Below are 14,556 nucleotides of genomic sequence, written 5' to 3'. Positions count from 1 at the left end.
GGCATGGGGCATACAATCTATCATACGACCTCAACGTCAGGTTTGAAAAAATCTTTTCTTAGTCACTGCAAACATTCTAGTTATTGGCTGATGAGATGCCAAGGGGAGTAACTCACCAAGAGCTCCCTATCACTGGGACACCCACTTGTAATGAGCGAGAATCAAGTCCTAAATCCAGATAGCAGCATGTTTGCATGTCTAATCACTTAGCCTAGGATCTGAAAACAGTGCAGCAGCCTACCCAAATAACTCGGCTTTAAAAAAAAAGACAAGACTGTAGGGAATTCCCTGGTGGGCCAGTGGTTGGGACTCTGCACTCTCACTGCCGTGGGCCCCGGTTCAATCCCTGGTAGGGGAACTAAGATCTCACAAGCCGCGAGGTGTGGCCAAAAAAAAAAAAAAAAAAAAAAAAGACTGTATTAATATCTTAGGAACCATGTTGTGCAAATGTCTAAGTCTAAGCCTGGGTTTTCTCTGCCCTTCAGCACCCTCTGGACTGTCTCCTTTCCACCAATAGGATACTGAGTCCTGGGGCTGCAAGATCATTTTAGTTTATATCTCTGCAACATAGAATTAAAGAAGGAAACCTGCCTTATCTCTTGACCCCTCTCCCTCCCTGCTCACCCACGCATATCTAATCCGTCACAAACCTTCTTGTGCCTGTTTATTCCTTTCCATTCCCACTGCCACTGACTCAGCTCAGGCCTTCATCTCTCCGGTCTAGTTCACTGCAATAGTCCAATGGACCCCCCAGCTTCCAGGATTTCCGGCTTGTGAAGCACCCTGCAAACCACCACTTAACTCCTGTTGCTTTCCTACTCAGGAACCTCCAACTGCCTGCAGGATCAAGTCTTAACTTTTTGGATTCCCACTGGCCCCACCAATCTTCTCATCCCTCTCCAAGAGGAACCCTCTACTACCAAATGATCTACTTATTCTCCTAGAACACATCTTCGACAGCGGTTCCCAACTGTGGCATGTTGCAAAAAGTTGTGTTGTGTTCAAAGAAACTTGCTATCAGTGAAAACCTACTAGGGGGTTTGGGGGTGTGGTGGGTTGCAGGTTACCCCTATTATAGATACTCTCCCTCTTCTTGGCTTTTGCAAGCAGGAGAGAAAAAGACATCGTTTCAGCTGTTACACAGCAACCTTGAGTCACGCAGAATCACAGGATGTCACGGAAGATAGATCTCATCTGAGTGGTCACATCTAACCATCAAGCCTACCTGTTTTATCAGTTTTTGCAGTCTTGCTCCAGAAGCAGCCAAGGGGAGGGAAGTGCCCTGGACTTGAAATCATAAAACAGATTCAGTGACCCTGATCAGTTACCAACCTCAGCTGACTCATTTGTAAAGCAGAGATAAAACCTACTTCCTACTAAAATTGTGAACCTTAAATATTGGGGTTTATAAGACTAAAATCTTTCATGCTAAGATCTCTGCATACATTTGTTCTTGTTTAATATTCACAACAACATTCCAACACAGGTGTTATCTTCATTTTACAGACGAGAAACATGAGACTCAGAAAGGGTGAGTGAAAGCAAGTAAATAGCTACATTAAGGTTCATACCCAGGTCTGCTGGAAATCACTACTGTCTGATGCTCGATGTGGAACACAGCAGTGGCATGGACCATCTCTGAGGTCTAAACCATGAAAAAAAGGAGGGTGGGAGCTGAGCTGACTTGAATAATGCAGGGAGAACTTCTAGAAGAAATAGTGTTTTGGACCTAGAGATTATCATACTAAGTGAAGTAAGTCAGACAGAGAAAGACAAATATCATATGATATCACTTATATGTGGAATCTGAAATATGATAGAAATGAACTTATTTACAAAACAGAAACAGACTCACAGACATAGAAAACAAACTTATGGTTACCAAAGGGGAAAGGGGGTGGGGAAGGGATAAATTAAGAGTTTGGGATTAACAGATACACACTACTATATATAAAATAGATAAACAACAAGGTCCTACTATATAGCACAGGGAACTATATTCAATATCCTGTAATAAATCATAATGGAAAAGAATATGAAAAAGAATATATATATGTATAACTGAATTACTTTGCTGTATACCTGAAACTAACACATTGTAAATCAAGTAGATTTCAATAAAAATTTTTAAAAAAGAAATAGTGCTTAAAGCAAGCGACTAGGGAAACACAGGTTAACCTGCCTGTGGGTCAGATTTGGCTTAGACTAAAAAATGATCATCACATATAAAATATAATTAGGAAAATAACTCGAAGTTGGAGAGAGCATTTGAGTATGTAATTTTGAGAAAATCACTTTCCTAATTTCTTTTCAATTTGGTAAACAAGTCTTATTTTTTCCTTTCCATGAGTAAATAACTACCTGCATCCTCAACGTTCTACTCTAATTGATACAAGGGTTACAACAATTAAAAGCAAATGCTAACGTGTACTTTATTACTTTCCATGCAGCATTCTAACTTCTACTTTCCATGCAGCATTCTAACTTCTAGGCTTGTTAAATATTACAAAAGAATTTAAAAATTTTTTTCAATATAACGTGAGATCACTATCTCAGAATAAAACACTGGCTATTAGGGAAAAAGTAACATTAGACTAGTGCAACAAAAGAACAAAACTGCCTTATAAAGCCACTGCCCATTATGATAAATAGATCCTCAAAGACACATTTTACTTAGCCAAATAAATTTAATGCACAAATTAATATCATACACAAATATAACATGCAAATATATGTCAGTATACCAAAACACAATCTGTCTTTCAAATGCAGCTTTTATGTTTTATACAGCCTGCTTGAAGTGCTTTTCAAGTTTAACAGGTTCTGTATATGTGATGTGATACCACAGAAGCAGTTTTCAATGTATGAATGTTGTTTGAAACTCAACATACCCTTAGAGAATGCATGGTGGATGGGGCTCTGGTATATTCTAGGTTGGGCTGGAAAACTGAAGAAAAGTGTCATACATTATAATAACACTACAGGGTTTAACCATCTCATATAACAGTGTTTCTGTAGAATCTTTGCATAGATTTCCACTTTGAACGATGGTAACTCTAACTAGAGCAGCTAGAAAAGGACCAGATTTTCCCCTCTTTTCGCCTCACTCTCTCGCCACCAGCCTTTCATGGGACTCACCGTGGTCTGGAATGGGGAGGTGAGGCACGAGGAACTGGGAGGCTGGGCGTGGCCAGTGGAAAATCCCCGGGATGCCGCTCACACTGGGTTGGGTGGATCTCACTTAGCCCTTTTTTCACTGATCCAGTCCCAGAGACTAGGCTACCTGCTTCCTCCCCACCACTTTTTGTTTGTGGTCAGTCTCACTTGCTCCCTTCCCTGGTTCCTCAAAGACAGACCAGAATCTAGCCTCAGAATTTTTCCTATGTGCTTCGTCCCGGAAGCAAGTACACAGCTCTGAGTTTTTCTCAAAGTCTTCATTGCTGACAACAGTGGTAAACAGAGAGTGAATAAAACTAACAAGAGGAAAAGAACACGTGGTGTTTGTGGTAGTCGCCGCAATAGAGCCGGAAGTGAGGTCCAGATCTGCCTCGGTGCTAACTCTCTCCTCCTCTGCCCGCTCTGTCTTTTCACGCCGCCGGGTTCCTCTCCCTTGTGAAAAGGATGGATGCCACAACGAAGCACGGGAGAGAAGTGGGTATTTTTGTAAGGGTGAAGTTTCTCCCAGGAAGAAATAAGAGCCACAATAGCAAGCCAGAAGGGGAGAGAGAGGGGAAATCCCAAAAGACCTCACCCAGGGCCGAGCAAAAGACTGGGGCAGTCATTCAAATATATGTAAATATGGGGAACAAACATATCAAGATTGGGGTCTGCTTATATCTCCAAATTCAGATAATGCATCACTGCACTTTTCACAAGGCACCAACACACAGTCATACAATTTTCAGGCTGCGTCTGGTCTCACTGTCAATCGTCACAAGCATTTCTAGTATGATACTGCTACCTGCCGGCCGAAATGAAGAAGTTCACCTAACTGGCTTGCTCTGACTCAGATTTTCCCGCCTCTAAGCGTCTACAGCTTTAGCAGAAATCCACCAATGTCCCTATTTCAGCTGAAACCTTCATATAAAACAGGATTTTAATCTGAATTTTCTGAGAATTTCACTCAAGTATGCTTTGCCTCTAGTATGTCAGCATAAATTATGACAAGATGCCTAGAAAATAGCTGAGATTATATTAGAAGCACCTCTGAGGATAACCCCAAGTATTTTAATTTAATTTTCATTCCTTACATGTAAATAAACCACTAAGGTAAAAATTCAGTTCTATGGGACTCCAGTGAGTCTTCCATCATTTCAAGGGATATTATAAAATTCTCCAAAAAAATCACTAATCATATATAAAATAGATAAACAACAAGGACCTACTGTATAGCACAGGGAACTATATTCAGTATCTTGTAATAACTTATAATGGAAAAGAATCTGAAAAAGAATATATATATATATATATATACATAGATATATGTACACTGAATCACTTTGCTGTACACCTGAAACATTGTAAATAACTATACTTCAATTTAAAAAAATCACTAACCAAAATCAAGCAAACAGGGTATAATAATTTCCCCCCAAAGTTGAGAATCTTTCAATTAACTGTGCAACAAACTTTAAATCGTAATGTTTGAAGGAATCTCTACTGTTATTTATACTTTAAACTCCTAACATGGGTGAATGCAGAGTCAGTAGTATTTTAGTACATAGAATTACAACAGAAAATTCTCTAAACACTACAAGTCTGCCATCTGAGGTACACCCTTTCTTTCTGGTATTTATCCAGAATTGCTGTTCTCAGATCAGAAGAAAAAGAATACGTGCTCATATAAATGGCAAGCTAACATGATGGGATCTCTTTTCATTGGCATTAAGAAATTTACCCTTATCCACACAGGATGTTTACGTAGCCATCACAGGAAAAATGCCTCTGAACCATATTTTTCTTTATTGAAGATAAGTAGTGAAGTATGAAAACATTCCTGGAAATAATAAAAACCAATTCAGGACTGAGGTTCCCTCGGGGGAGGGAGGGAGGAGCAGGAAATATTGGAAAGTATACACAGGACTCCAATTGCAGCTACAATTTGATTCTTAAGCTGAATGGTGGGTATGTGGGTGTACTTTATTTTATCTCTGTTCTTTGTATGCTTGAAATATTGCATAATTTTTTTTCTAAAAAACAACGAGAAGCTGGTAGAAGACGAATAAAGCAGACATGGGAGGTGGCAGCAAGTACCTTGTGCTATATGCCGGGTACTTGGTGTACATTATTGCATTGAATCCTCACACCAGCCCTGCAAGGTAGGTGATTTTATCCTCATTTTACAAGTGAGGAAACTAAGGCTTAAAGATTAAGTGAATCCCCCTGGGTAACACAGCTTCTAAGTGGCAGAACTGTAAACTGAGACAATACAAAAGTGGGAAAAAGTTTTTAGGCTGACATCAAGGAGAGGCATGAAGGGGACGGTGGCATGAGATGCTATGTGGACCCATCCCCCGGGGAAACAAGTAGAGCTACTGGAACCTATAAAAACAACCATTTAAAGTCTCTAGCAAGTGTTCCAATGACATCTGGTAAATGAAGAAAACATTTATTCAAGAAAATATTCTAAAACTCAGTAAGAACAGGGAGAGCTTGGTATTTGAGCCATGACCTGCTCTCTCCCTCTCTCCCTCCTCCCTCCTCCTGGCTCAGTTTGCCAGAAGCCACTCCAGGCAAGTGTGGACAAGAGAGGGCTCCCTCTGCCCTCAACTCCCAACCCAAGGACACAATATCTCACTAGCGTATCTCAACTGCTTCAGCTCTGAGTTGAAGATGCTGAATGCCTAGTGAGTGTGGCTGAGAGGTTGGACGGAGAGGGAGGACGCAGGCTGAAAATACTGGCACCAAATTACCCTCACCCCAGCTCGCTTGCAGGGTAGAGGTTCTGTGCTGGGAAAGGTAAACAGAGAAGAACAGAGGCTACTGCCCTGCCCAGCACCCAGAGCAGTGGCTCAAAGATTTTGCCCAGGGGAAAGGCAGACAGACTATAGGAACAGTGAGCTTTCCTCAAAGGAATTGGTTCTAGTTGAAAAACAGTGTGGGGAAATTCAAGCCTAAGGTCTCTTGCAAAAGCAATGAAGATTTTGGTGGTAAGCAAATGAGAGAAGGCTGGTCCTCTTAATTAAGAACAACAAGCTACACAAGAGGCCAGCTAGGTCAGTAGAGAGAACCAGCAAATTTCAAAGACTGGTCTCAAAAAACTACCCCTAGAATAAAGAGCCCAGAAATAAACCCACAGGCCTACGGTCAATTAATCATTGACAAAGGAGGCAAGAATATACAATGGAGAAAAGACAGTCTCTTCTATAAGTGGTGTTGGTTAAGCTGGACAGCCGCACGTAAATCAATGAAGTCAGAACACTCCCTCACACCCTACAGAAAAATAAACTCAAAATGGCTTAAAGACTTAAATGTAAGACAGGACATCATAAAACTCCTAGAAGAGAACATAGGCAAAACATTCTCTGACATAAATTGTACTAATGTTTCCTGAGGTCAGTCTCCCAAGGCAATAGAAATAAAAGCAAAAATAAACAAATGGGACCTAATCAAACTTTAACCTTTTGCACAGCAAAGGAAACCATCAACAAAATGAAAAGACAACCTACAGACTGGGAGAAAATATTTGCAAACAATGTGACTGACAAGGGCTTAATTTCCAAAATATACAAACAGCTCATACAACTCAATATCAAAAAAACAAACAACCCAATCCAAAAATGGCCAGAAGACCTAAGTAGACACTTCTCCGAAGAAGACATACAGATGGCCAACAGGCACATGGAAAGATGCTCAACATCACTAATTATTAGAGAAATGCAAATCAAAACTACAATGAGGTATCACTTCACACAAACAGTAAATAAGAATGTTAATATAACAAATGCTATAAATATATCCTCACTCTCCTTTCTTCTCTCAGTTTCATTAATAGAAAATTACATTAATAATAACGATGGCGGGCTTCCCTGGTGGTGCAGTGGTTGTGAATCAGCCTGCCAATGCAGGGGACATGGGTTTGAGCCCTGGTCCAGGAGGATCCCACGTGCCACGGAGCAACTAAGCCCGTGCGCCACAACTACTGAGTCCGCACTCTAGAGCCCGTGAGCCACAACTACTGAACCCGCGAGCCACAACTACTGAAGCCCGCGCGCCTAGAGCCTGTGCTCCGCAGCAAGAGAAACCACCTCAATGAGAAGCCTGCGCACCACAACAGAGTAGCCCCTGCTCTCAGCAACTAGAGAAAACCCACGTGCAGCAGCAAAGACCCAATGCAGCCAAAACTTAAATAAATGAATAAATAAATAAATTTAAAATAATAATAATAATAATGATGGCAATGTATTATTGGGTTCATAACATATAGACATAACGTGTATAACAACAGTAGCACAAAAAGGAAAGTGGAAATAGAGGTATACTAGGAGTAACATTTTTATATCTCACTAGAATTAAGTTACTGTAAACATGAAGCAGATTCAGACAAGATATATATATGGAAAGCCTCAAAGCAAACACTAAAAACATAATTCATGGGGGTGGGAGCAGGGATTGACTGGAATGGGCATAAGGGATCTTCTGTGACAGAAATGTTCTTAAGTTGGATTGTGGTGATGGTTGCACAACCCTATACATTTATTAAATGTAAGTTAAACAAATTGCTTAAAAAGTAAAATAAAATAAAATAATTCAAAAACCCATAAAAGGACATTGGGTTTCAGCTCTGACATCCAAAGAGCTTAGAAATTATTATTACCATCCTCGCAACAAGAAAAACACTGAACAAACTGAAAATCAATTACTTTTCTTAGATCCACTGAGAATTGAGATCACAGGGAAAACCACCACCCCCAAATCTAGAAAGACAGGCAAACACAAAGAATTAGAACTGAGATCAACTTCCCTGAGGAGAAGCCACTGGAGCCAGTAACTGGTAGGACCACTCAAATGGAAACTGTGATGAACTGCAAGAGTCTGAGCGCGGACTAGCTTGACAATTAAAAACTCCCAGGGGGCTTCCCTGGTGGCGCAGCGGTTGAGAGTCTGCCTGCTGATGCAGGGGACACGGGTTCGTGCCCCCATCCGGGAAGATCCCACATGCCACGGAGTGGCTGGGTCCGTGAACCATGGCCGCTGAGCCTGTGCGTCCAGAGCCTGTGCTCCGCAACGGGAGGGGCCACAACAGTGAGAGGTCCGCATACCGGAAAAAAAAAAAAAAAAAAAAGCATCTGCCTGCCAATGCAGGGGACATGGGTTCAATCCCCGGTCCCGGAAGATCCCACATGCCGCAGAGCAACTAAGCCTGTGTGCCGCAACTACTGAGCCCACATGCCACAACTACTGATGCCTGCGTGCCTAGAGCCCGTGCTCTGCAACAAGAGAAGCCACCACAATGAGAAGCCCACGCACCACAATGAAGAGTAGCCTCCGCTTGCCACAACTAGAGAAAGCAATGAAGACCCAACGCAGCCAAAAATTAATTAATTTAAAAACAAAAAAACAAAAAAACCTCCCAACAAAGAAAAGCCCAGGACCAGATGGCTTCACTGGTGAATTCTATAAAACATTTAAAAATGAATTAACACTAGGGACTTCCCTGGTGGTCCAGTGGTTAAAACTCCACGCTTACACCACAGGGGGTGTGGGTTTGATCCCTGGTCAGGGAACTAAGATCCCACGTGCCCCATGGCACGGCCAAAAAATAAATAAATAAATTTTTAAAAAAAAATGAATTAACACCAATCCTCCTCAAACTCTTCCAAAATAATTAAAGAGATAGAAACACTTTCAAACTCATTTTATGAGACCAGCATTACCCTGATACAAGAGCCAGAGAAAGACACCACAAGAAAAGAAAACTATAGGCCAATATCCTGATGAATATAGATGCCAAAGTCCTCAACAAAATACTAGCAAACCAAATGTAATAGCACACTGAAGGCATCATACACCATGACCAGTGGGAAATATACCTAGGATGCAAGGATGATTTGACATACAAAAATCAATCAATGTGATATATCACACTCAAAGGGAAAAAGATAAAAATCATATGATCATCTCAATAGATGCAGAAAAAGCATCTGACAAAAATCCAACATCCTTTCATGATAAAAACAAAAATGCTCAACTAATTAAGAATAGAAGGAAATTGCCTCAACATAAGAAGGCAATATATGAAAAGCACATCATACTCAATGGTGAAAAACAGAGCTTTTTCCTCTAAGATCAGGAACAAGGCACAGATGCCCACTTCGGTCACTTCTATTCAACACAGTACTGGATGTCCTAGCCAGATAGGCAAGAAAGAAAAATAAAAGGCATCCAAACGGGAAAGGAAGAAGTAAAATGATCTCTGTTCACAGATGACATGATTTTATATGTAGAAAACCCTAAAGACTCCACAAAAAAACTGGTAAAACTAATAAACGAATTCAGTAAATTTGCAGGATCCAAAATTAACATACAGAAATCAGTTGCATTTCTATACATTAACAATGAACTATCCAAAAAAATACAGAAAGAAAGAAAGAAGGAAAGAAATCTCATTTATTGATACAATAGCATCCAAAGAATAAAATACTTAGTACTAAACTTAACCAAGGAGACCAAAGACTTGTACACTGAAAATTACAAAACATTGATGAAAAAAATTAAAGAAGGAACAAACAAGTGTAAAGACATCCCATGTTCACAGATCAGAAGAGTTTATACTGTTAAAAATGTCCAGACGTCAAAAGTGATCTACAGATTCAATGCAATCCCTATAAATCCTCAATGGCATTTTTTTTTTTTACAGAAACAGAAAAAAACAATCCCAGAATTCATATGGAACCAAAATGAACCCCAAATAACAAAGTTGGAGGTTTCACACTTCCTTATTCCAAAACATATTACAAATCTACAGTAATTAAAACAGTATGGTTGGCACAAAGAAAGACACTAGATCAACGGAACAAATTAGAAAGCCTAGAAATAAATCTATGTATATATGTTTAATTGATCTTTGACAACGGTGCCAAGAATATATAATGAGAAAAAAACAGTCTTCAACAAATGGTACTGGGAAAACTGAATATGCACATGCAAAAAAAAAAAAAAAGAAGAAACTGGAACCTTACCTCACACCACACACAAAAATCAACTCAAAATGGATTCAAGACTTAAACATAAAACCTGAAGCTCTAAAATTCCTGGAAGTAAACAGGAGAAATGCTTCCAAACATTGGTCTTGGCAATGATTTCTTGAATATGATACCAAGAGCACGGTTAACAAAATGAAAAATAGGCAGGTGGAACTACATCAAACTAAAAGGATTTTTCACAGCAAAGGAAACAATCAGCAAAGTGAAAAGGCAACCTATGAAAAGGAAAAAATGTTTACAAATCATATATTTGATAAGGGTCTAATCTCCAAAAAAAATAAGGAACTCCTACAACTCAATAGTAAAGATACTAATAACCTAACTTAGATGTGGGCAAAGTAACAAACACATGAAAGGATGCTCAACATCACTAATCATAAGAGAAATGCAAATCAAAAGCACAATGAGGTATCACCTCACACCAGTCAGAATGGCCATCATCAAAAAATCTACAAACAATAAATGCTGGAGAGGGTGTGGAGAAAAGGGAACACTCTTGCACTGTTGGTGGGAATGTAAATTGGTACAGCCACTATGGAGAACAGTATGGAGGTTCCTTAAAAAACTACAAATAGAACTACCATACGACCCAGCAATCCCACTACTGGGCATATACCCCGAGAAAACCATAATTCATAAAGAGTCATGTACCAAAATGTTCATTGCAGCTCTATTTACAATAGCCAGGACATGGAAGCAACCTAAGTGTCCATCGACAGATGAATGGATAAAGAAGATGTGGCACATATATACAATGGAATATTACTCAGCCATAAAGAGAAACAAAATTGAGTTATTTGTAGTGAGGTGGATGGACCTAGAGCCTGTCATACAGAGTGAAGTAAGTCAGAAAGAGAAAAACAAATACCATATGCTAACACACACATACGGAATCTAAAAAAAGAAAAAAAAATGGTCATGAAGAACCTAGGGGCAGGGCAGGAATAAAGATGCAGACCTACTAGAGAATGGGCTTGAGGACATGGGGAGGGGGAAGGGTAAGCTGGGACAAAGTGAGACAGTGGCATGTACATATATACACTACCAAATGTAAAACAGATAGCTAGTGGGAAGCAGCTGCATAGCACAGGGAGATCACCTTGGTGCTTTGTGACCACCTAGAGGGGTGGGATAGGGAGGGTGGGAGGGAGGGAGACATAAGAGGGAAGAGATACGGGGATATATGTATATGTATAGCTGATTCACTTTGTTATAAAGCAGAAACTAACACACCATTGATAAGCAATTATACTTCAATAAAGATGTTAAAAAAAAAGAAGAGGGCTTCCCTGGTGGCGCAGTGGTTGGGAGTCCGCCTGCCGATGCAGGGGACACGGGTTCGTGCCCTGCTCCGGGAGGATCCCACATGCCGCAGAGCAGCTGGGCCCGTGAGCCATGGCTGCTGAGCCTGCGCGTCCAGAGCCTGTCCTCTGCAGCAGGAGAGGCCACAGCAGTGAGAGGCCCACGTACCACACACACACACACACACACACAAAAAAAGTGGGCAAAGGACTTGAATAGACATTTTTCCTAAGAAGACATACAAATGGTACATGAAAAGATGCTCAACAACACTAATCATCAGGGAAGTGCAAATCAAAACCACAATGATATTTTATAATAACTATAAAAGAAGTATAACCTTTAAAAATTGTGAATCACTATATTGTACACCTGTAACTTATATAATATTGTACAGAAACTATATTTCAATTAAATATTACATTAGTATTTGTTTGAGGAAAAGAGATACATGACCCCTACTACATGAGACTGTATACATTTAAGTAGAGAAGTGTAATAGTTACTGTAAACACACACACACACACACACACACACACACACACACACACAATGAGACATCCCCTCACATCTGATTAGGATGGCCATTATCCAAAAATAAATAAATAAATAAAGACAAATGTTGGCAAAGATGTGAAGAAGTTGGAACCTCTGTGCATTGTTGGTGGGAATGTAAATTGGTGCAGCCACAGTGGAAACAGTATGGAAGTTCCTCAAAACACTGAAAATAGAACTACCATTTAATCCAGCAATCCAACTTTTGGTTATTTATCTAAATAAACTGAAATCAAGGTCTCAAAGAGACATTTGCATTCCCACAGCCAAGTCGTGAAACAACATAAATGGCCATTGCTGAATGAATGGATAAAGAAATGTGGTATGCACATGCATACCTCTTTAAAGAGAAGGAAATCGTGTCATATGTGAAAACATGGATGAACTCTGAGGACATCATGCTATTTACCACAATAAAAATAGAAGGAAAAAAAGTGGAGGCAAAATGAAACTTCCTTAGGCAAATAAAAACTGAGGGAAACTGTCACCAGTAGACCTCCTATCAAATATTGTTAAAATAAGTATTTCAGAGAGAAGGAAACTTGGACCCACATGAAAAGGAAGAGTGTCAGAGAATAATAAATGCAGTTAAAATAAAACCTTTTTTCTTATTCTTAATAGATCTAATAGATACCTGTTCAAAGTAATAAAAGCAACAGTATATTGAGTGATTTTATGTTATGGATACATGAAATGAATGAGAACAATAAGAGATGAGGGGAAAAAATTTAGAATACTCTGTTATAAGGTACCTGCATTACCTGTGAAATGGTAAGTGTTATGTGAAAGTGCTGTTAGGTTAGTTGTAAATGGATATTACAAACTCTAGGGAAATCACTAAAATTTTTTCAGAAAAAGACAAAGAGAAGAAGAGAAAATGAAATCATATAAAATGTTTAACTAAAACCAGAGAATGCAGGACTTCCCTAGCAGTCCAGTGGTTAAGACTCCGTGCTTCCACTGCAGGGGGCAGAGGTTCAATCCCTGGTTGAGGAACTAAGATCCCACATGCCGGGTGTCACAGTCAAAATTAAAAATAATAATAATAATAAAACCACAGAAGGCAGTAAAAGGGGGGCAGTAAAGAAAGAACAAGGGAAATTAATAGAAAATGGTTACAAACATTTTAGATATTAATCCAACTATAACTATAGTCACTTTAAATATGAATGGTCCAAATATGTCAGTTAAAGGACAGAGATTCTCAAAGTGGATTAAAAAAGCAAGACTCAATTATATATTGTCTACAAGACACAGACAGATTATAAGCAAAGGTATGGAAAATGAAATATTAACAGCAATCAAAAGATAGCTGGATTAGCTATATTAATTTCAGAAAAAGCTGACATTAGAACATGGAAAACTATCAGGGATAAAGAGAGAGAATTACAGAAAGATACAAGGGCCATTTCTCCAACAAGACAAAGCAATCCTTAACATGAATGCACCTAACAACAGAACATCAAAATACATGAGGCAAAAAAAAAAAGTGATAGGACTTCCCTGGTGGTGCAGTGGTTAAGAATCCACCTGCCCACCAGTCCCCTCCACCAGGAAGCCTACACAAGCCCCTGAACCAACCTTATCCACTGGGGGCAGACACCAAGAACAATGGGAACTATGAACCTGTAGCCTGCGAAAAGGAGACCCCAAACACAGTAAATTAAGCAAAATGAGAAGACAGAGAAATACACAGCAGATGAAGGAGCAAGGTATAAACCCACCAGACCGAACAAATGAAGAGGAAATAGGCAGTCTACCTGAAAAAGAATTCAGAGTAATGACAGTAAAGATGATCCAAAATCTTGGAAATAGAATGGAGGAAATAAAAGAAACATTTAACAAGGACCTAGAAGAACTAAACAGCAAACAAACACTGATGAACAACACAATAAATGAAATTAAAAATTATCTAGAAGAAATCAATAGCAGAATAAATAAGGCAGAAGAGCAGATAAGGGACCTGGAAGATAAAATAGTGGAAATAACTACCACAGAGCAGAACAAAGAAAAGAGAATGAAAAGAATTGAGGACAGTCTCAGAGACCTCTGGAACAACATTAAACGTACCAACATTCGAATGATAGGGGTCACAGAAGATGAAGAGAAAAAGAAAGGGTCTGAGAAAATATTTGAAGAGATTACAGTAGAAAACTTCCCTAACATGGGAAAGGAAATAATCAATTAAGTCCAGGAAGCACAGAGAGTCCCATACAGGATAAATCCAAGGAGAAACACGCCAAGACACATGTTAATCAAGCTATCAAAAAATAAATACAAAGAAAAAATATTAAAAGCAGCAAGAGAAAAGCAACCAATAACATACAAGGGAATCCCCATAAGGTTAACAGCTGATCTTTCAGCAGAAACTCTACAAGCCAGAAGGCAGTAGCAGGACATATTTAAAGTGATGAAAGGGAAAAATCTACAACCAAGATGACTCTACCCAGCAAGGATCTCATTCAGATTTGATGGAGAAATTAAAATCTTTACA

The 14,556-nt window shown here is 39.4% G+C and overlaps 2 protein-coding genes across 3 annotated transcripts in view; one reads left to right on the top strand and one right to left on the bottom strand.

Moving 5' to 3' along the window:
- LOC132418498 (N-alpha-acetyltransferase 11-like) overlaps window positions 1-14,556 on the top strand; it is a 581,283-nt gene that overhangs the window by 401,685 nt on the left and 165,042 nt on the right. The window lies entirely within an intron of this gene.
- ARHGEF6 (Rac/Cdc42 guanine nucleotide exchange factor 6) overlaps window positions 1-14,556 on the bottom strand; it is a 119,058-nt gene that overhangs the window by 24,654 nt on the left and 79,848 nt on the right. The gene's annotated exons all lie outside the window — the stretch shown is intronic.

Source organism: Delphinus delphis, chromosome X (genome assembly GCF_949987515.2).
Source record: "Delphinus delphis chromosome X, mDelDel1.2, whole genome shotgun sequence".
Lineage (NCBI taxonomy): Eukaryota > Metazoa > Chordata > Mammalia > Artiodactyla > Delphinidae > Delphinus > Delphinus delphis.
The sequence above is the reverse complement of the archived record's forward strand: the minus strand, read 5'-3'. Positions and strand labels throughout refer to the sequence as shown.